The sequence below is a fragment of the Acanthopagrus latus genome, chromosome 2 (genome assembly GCF_904848185.1).
Source record: "Acanthopagrus latus isolate v.2019 chromosome 2, fAcaLat1.1, whole genome shotgun sequence".
Lineage (NCBI taxonomy): Eukaryota > Metazoa > Chordata > Actinopteri > Spariformes > Sparidae > Acanthopagrus > Acanthopagrus latus.
The window spans coordinates 16,109,258-16,115,802 of NC_051040.1; the positions used below are offsets into that span (position 1 = coordinate 16,109,258).

The 6,545-nt window shown below is 43.7% G+C and overlaps 1 long non-coding RNA gene across 1 annotated transcript; it reads left to right on the top strand.

Moving 5' to 3' along the window:
* Nucleotides 1–452: 452 nt before the first annotated feature.
* On the top strand, nucleotides 453–5,049 carry LOC119034408. Its single transcript, XR_005079559.1, has 3 exons — nucleotides 453–587; nucleotides 2,378–2,469; nucleotides 2,874–5,049. It is a non-coding gene; the product is annotated as an uncharacterized LOC119034408 (long non-coding RNA).
* The last annotated feature ends 1,496 nt before the right edge of the window (nucleotides 5,050–6,545 follow it).

Below are 6,545 nucleotides of genomic sequence, written 5' to 3' on the forward strand. Positions count from 1 at the left end.
AGCTGCCGTCGAGGCAGGGATAATCTGCCTAAGCAGCTTTCACATGATTTTACCCACAGGGAAGAATTTAGGGGAGGTTTGTAAACCTCTTCAGACCTGGCCTTGGAGCTTCTTCCTGCTTTGACTTAAGAGGTGAACAAGGGCTGGTCAGCAGACACCACACTGGAGAATACTTTAGGGTGTTTGCTCAGTTACTGTTGATTCATTCCTGCACAAAACATGTTGCCTATCGCTCCATTAGCCATTACACTGAAGGCAGGCGATAAGGAACTCAGATCACATCTTATAAAAGCTGTCCGGAGGGAGAATAACTACAGCAGAGAGAGAGAGAGAGAGAGAGAGAGAGAGAGAGAGAGAGAGAGAGAGAGAGAGAGAGAGAGAGAGCAGAGTTCACTTTATCTTCTGTAGGAAATTTCTGCGACCTTCTCTGCGAGGGTCAGAGAACTGGAACAGATGAAGTTAATCTACCAACAGTGAGAGGTCAAAGTCAACGGCCTGATGTCTATACATGCTGTGCAAAGATGTGACTGCTATTACATGTTCCAAAGGGCACTGGCAACCCAATCCTTGTAGGAAAAACTGTCTCGGTGAGTCTAATGTATCCACGCAAAGCTCTGACTTTTGGCATTTAATGGCACAGCAGATCAGATTTAAAAATGGTTTGTTTTGTCAGGTCTCGCTAAAAAGATTAAAATGTTGAAACATTTTCATGCTTTTATCTGTTGTTTGCACATTTTTAGGTTGAAAAAAAACCAAACTACAAGCGTAGAGATACTGCCGATACTAATCGTTAAAACTGAAAAACGATCTTTCACAAAACTGAGGGTGTTCTGATGAGATGAGAACATAAAAAACGTGTTCAAATTAGAGACTGGTCTTTCAGCTGGCCTCTTAAATTTGAACGTATTTATTTTTGTCTTTACAGAGTTGCCAAAAAAACGCTGGTATCCACTTTTTCCTCAGCCTCATTTTGTTTTTTCTTATCTCTCACTGAGTTCACACAGCCCCTCAGCAGCTCAGGCAGATTATAGCCTGCTGAGCTGTTCGTGCGCTCACTAACCCGCTGCAGATGCCTGCCTGATGTTGATCAAAAAAGCTGCAATAGTGACAAGTTTGCTGCTATTGGTAAAAAAAAGCCATTAGCTAACAAACAGCAACTTCAATTTAAGGACAGAGGACCTTTCTGATAAAGGTCACCGGACACCTAAGGGAGCCATTAACATGATCAGCTTCTCTCACCTCTGCTTTCCTGTGTTCTAGGTCAAAGTGTGCACTGTAAAGAGGAAGTTGTCTGCAGATTAAGAGAAGTGAGAACAGTGCTTTGATATCTGAGTCAAGTTTATTATAGTTTACTAAATGTGTTAAAAAAAACAAACATTTGAGTTATAGTGAGTGAGTATAAAGATATAATTAAACTTTATGTGCTTTATAGTTTTGGAAAAGAAATTCATACTCAGAAATTGTTATTTGATGTATTTCCATATAAACAGCCATCCTCCAAAACATAACAAGTCGTCATAACACTATTGTACACAAATATATAGAAATAAATGCAAACCATGTTTTCCTTTTCAGTTAATTCAGTCATAAAAATCAGTTACATGAGATAAAAAAGGACAATGTCTTCCTTGGAAAACTAACTCGAGCGATGTTGTTTCAAAACCAGTTAAAATAGAGTAAAAATATACAGATGATGTCTTTAGTCTTTGTCAATTTGGCCAAAATTTGTTAACCAAACAAGCACAAGGGTGGTGTGCATGTTTATATCAAGTCTGAAATGTCTCCATGATTGTTTATGATTTGTTTGCATTGCAAAATCTATTGTAAACGTCTTAAATTTCCAGTTTGTAAGACAGTTGATTTTTGAGTGTCCTTCCCAGACTTGTCAAAAACTGGCGCTTTCTGACTGTGGATCGGGTCGACCGCCGTCCCAAAGCACCAGAATAAGACAAATTGGGAATGAGACTCAAAAATCTGCTTTCTTACAAACTGGACCTTTAAATCTTGCCTCTCAAAAATACCCTGTATATCATAATTTATTTTAAATAATTATAAACAAAAATATAACTAAACTGAACTGAAAAATCCACTCAATAACAATAATGCGAAACTGTAACAACTCAAACCTGTGTAGGTATTAAGAGAAGTCAATCTTAATCTAAAAACGACAAAAACACAGTAGTAATTATAAAGTAATAGTAATAATCCTGCATGTTGAGTATCAAACCGTCCGAGAAGATAACAGCGTCACATAACAACCCGTTGCTCGTCACCATCTTATCTCCACATTTAGTACATTGCTTGGGTAAGGGCTTGCTGTTACTGTGCACGGAGCAGCTCACCTTGAGGAGATTATTGTTTACGTTCCCTCCAGCAGTTTCATGTACGTCTCCAAACAGGACGTGAGTTCGCTAAGTCCATAAGCCCGGAGGCTAGAACACCGACCAAAGTGCTGCGGTTCACCTGCATGTGAGTCTGAATCGCCAGGTCCAATTAGAGATCCAGATTTAATGTTGACAATCTTCTTGAGAATGTTGTAAAAATGTTTGCGGAGATCACAACCATTTGTTTTATTGATTAAAAGGGAAGCTACTATATCTTAAAGTGTGTGACTGCAGCATCATACAGATTAAAAAGCCTTCAGTGTAATTTGAAACGTTTTCTGTTTAATATTGAGTTCTTGGCTGTGAAATAACTGTGAGCCAATGATGAATATATTATAACTGATATATGTAGGTTGACTCAGTCCTTTGATGGTGCTCCTCCATCTTTCTATTTGCAGCAGCTGTCTGTTCACCTCTCTCTCTCTCTCTCTCTCTCTCTCTCTCTCTCTCTCTCTCTGCGACGCCGCCCTGCTTCCTCACCCTGCACAGCTGGCACGGCAGCTGGCACAGGCACAGGTACGGGCCACCCAGGGTCTGGTGGCGCGGGTGTGGCACATCTGGATATGGGGAAAAGGAGGAAGAGAGGGGCGCACGCACACACACACACACACACACACACACACACACACACACACACACAAATTCAAACGTAAAGACAGAGATGCAAAACGGCTCCATCCCGTTGATTGGTCAGGTGGGCTCATCTCTTAATGCACTCACAGGCCGATTCCCTGGCAGCGGATCAGGCAGACAAGTCACTGACCTGGAACTAACCCACGCGACACACAGGGTCAAGGTGTGACCCTTTGATGCTCCGGTGTGGCGCATTAATGCAGGTACTGGCAGTGCTACCTGAAGAGGATGTACAGGAGAGAGAGTGGAATAATCCCAGCATGATGTTTCCCTTGTGCGCATCTATGTGAGTCTCTTGTGTGTGTGTGTGTGTGTGTGTGTGTGTGTGTCACCAGAGTGCAGGAGGATTGTGGGGGTGGCGAGGGAGGAGGAAAAGGTCTGCCAAGCATAAAGGACAAGGCGGTAAAGAGGAGCAGACAAGAAGATAAGGAGATTGGGACACAGACAGGGAGCCGGGAGCCAGGCCGCGTTAAAGGTAGTCGGAAAAGAAGCCGATGTACTCCAGGCGGGCGGAGGAGAGGAGGCTGCCCAGTTCTCGCCTCCATCTGCGGCGTTAAGTAAGAGCTCGAGGAGGCAGCGGAGAGCATGTGTGCAAGGGAGAGTAAGCCGGGGCATCTGGTTTTGTTAAGGCCTCAGAACATTCCTTCCCTCTGTTCGACTCTGGCTGGCAGCTTTTAAAGGGACACGTCCGCTCTCATATCCTGCTCGGGGCATCGCCTTCTCTCTTGAAGTTCGATTTATGACCGCTGAGGGTCACGGGCAAGATGTCTGCCTGTCCGATTATATGAGGGCTCTTGTGCATGACACTCAGCCGAGAGACGCTGCGTGTCTTTTATGAAACAGAGGAGGAAAAGCAGAAGGACGTTGATGACAGCAGGCTTCAGCCAGTTGATCAGCTGATTTATTTCCCATTTGAGTGTCATCATTTGGGTATTTTTTTTTCTGACTGTTTATGAAGCACACAAATAAAAAAAGACATAAAAGAGGATGCCTGCTACCCACTGTCACCAGTAGCAGTTAGGATTTCTCTGATCTGAACTGCTTTGTCCATGTTTTTACGTTAAAAGGATAAATCCACGCAAAAATGAAAATAACATCAATCCTCTCACCGCCATGCTCAAAGAAAGTGAGGCTTCGTAGTCCGCAAGACATTTTTTGAGCTTCACAGCAAAACAGAGCTGCAGCATTCTCGTAGAGGACGGAAGCAGATGGGTATCAAAATGTTAAACGACACCTGATAAAAAATAAATAAATAAAATGGCTTGTTTGGTGTAACCCAAGTTTCTGAAAGCACTGACATCACCAAATTGAACTGAAAAGATGTTTTTACAGCATTTCAAGCTGAAACTTGAGTTGTGGCGGCCAAGCTAAAAGTGTTAGCATCCAGCCTGTCCACGTGTAGAGGGTGTGAGGGATATTGGGGCTTTAGTTCACCTGGATTACGCCAAGTGTAGACATTTTATGGTATTTTTCCAGCTGTTTTAAAACAAGTCCCCATCTGCTTCAGTTGTTCAGGAGAATGCTGCAACACCGTTTTGCTACCAAACTTCACTCGACTTTCAGTTGGCATGGAGGTGAGTAGATTATGACTTAATTTATCCTTTATGGTTCACTGGAAGTTTTCGTATAGCCAAAAATCCTTTCCAGGTGTTTGTCTTTCCTTCCAATTTTAACAAGGAGCTGCATTTCTAAAATGAGGAAAAGAAAAGGGCTTGGATTTGACTGCTGATGCTGAACTAAAATGTGTGTTTTTTTTTTCTCTTTCTTAAGGATGATGCAAGCCAGGTGAAACTGTGCACCGACACTGTGCAACGACATCATAATAACATGTCATTAAATACAAATGCTAAACTGCACAGCTATCATGAAAACTAACCCAAAATGACAGAGTCTGCAGTCCCCATGATGCAATGCTTTTGTTACATGATACAGCAAGTGTCATGGTATGAATCTCAACGCATGAACGTGCCGCATAAGTAACAGGATTTTTGTGCAGAGAGGCTGGATGCGTTTGGTCATTATCGTTGTGTGCCTCCGGGTGGACGGGTCTTCAGTGCAGCAAGGGGCCGACCACAACAGTTCTTCAGCTGGCAGCTTTAGCTGGTACATGAGGACATAAAGCTTGCCAGTGAAGAACTGCTGTAGGTCGGCCAACGAGCACCCGACACGCCCTCGTACGTACCACAACCTGAGGAAAAGTACGGACGTAAGCCGGTGAAGTCAACCATTTAGAAGCTTGTATTTTAATTTGCTGCCATCTGTGACTTTAACTGAGGCTAAGAGGATGAGACACCTGAGGCAAACCTTAAACATACTCCCGTTAAAGTCCTAGTGTCTCCTTAATGGAACCTTCATTTTCAAAATCACCAGCGAGGCACAAATTAGCATTTAAATAAGTTGTTTTGTACCATTTCTTTTTGGAGCCGCAGCATCTATCAACCATTGCTTGTGCTCCATCTTAAGGCGCTTCCACATTGGCTTCAGCTTCTGGCCATGATGGTTGCTGCTTGGCACACACACACACACACACACACACGCACACACACACACACACTCTCATTCTTTCTCTGTTGGCTTTAAAGGGACCTGGTTGTGGGAGAGAGGTGAGGAAGTAGAGAGAAAGATGGCAGAGAGGAAAACTTTATGACATTCTTTTGTCCTTATTTGTGAATACTGCGGTTTGCAGCGCGTTTAAGTGTGCGTGCGCGCATAAACAAACAAGCTGCGTGCACGTACCGGCGCGGAGCGAGCCCGCCTGCATCAGACATGCCAGCCTACTGTTTTAGCATTCTCGCTGCTTTTTTTTTTTTTTCTTGCTTTAATTGAATGCAGAAGTCTTTGCTAGCGAGATATCTCGGCCTCTGGTTACAGCCTGGAACTCCTGATAGAAAACAGCTCTTGTCCTGCGGGGCAGTTCAGTTTACAGCAGCCATGCAGGACTGAATGAAGGAATTTTCCTTGCAGTTTAGACACATCCACTCCCTTGGGTGTGTGACTGCTCCACCAACATGTCAAGTATTTTGTTATTTCACCTTGAGAACACCCCGCAAATTTCCACCCCAGTGAATGACAGTTTGAGAAATTTCGGTGGAAGGATGAAGCCCTTAAGAGGACTAAACAAAGCCGATTTGGTCCATCATCTCCTCTGCTATGAAATGGTTTTGAGAGTTTAACCATGGTCCAATCAAGTGTCAGAAATTAGAAGTGACAAGAAAACCCTTCATGTGATGTACCACTTTAAACATTTTCAGCTCTCAGCTGGCTACTGTGTAATACTTACGAGTAGCCCAGGATTTGTCTTGCCTGGCTTCTGTTCAGCTGGCCTGGCTTCAACTATTGCAGTCAGTCGGTCTGAAAAGCCTTTCCCTAGCAGCATATTCTTTCACAGTTCAAGGACAGGACTTTGGGCAAACCAGCTCTCAGCAGCACCGCGAACCCAGCAACCCCTGGAAACTCAACGAACCCCACGCTGCTCTGAGCAACAGTGGAAAGCTCTGCGCTCGCACACACACACAGACACACACACAC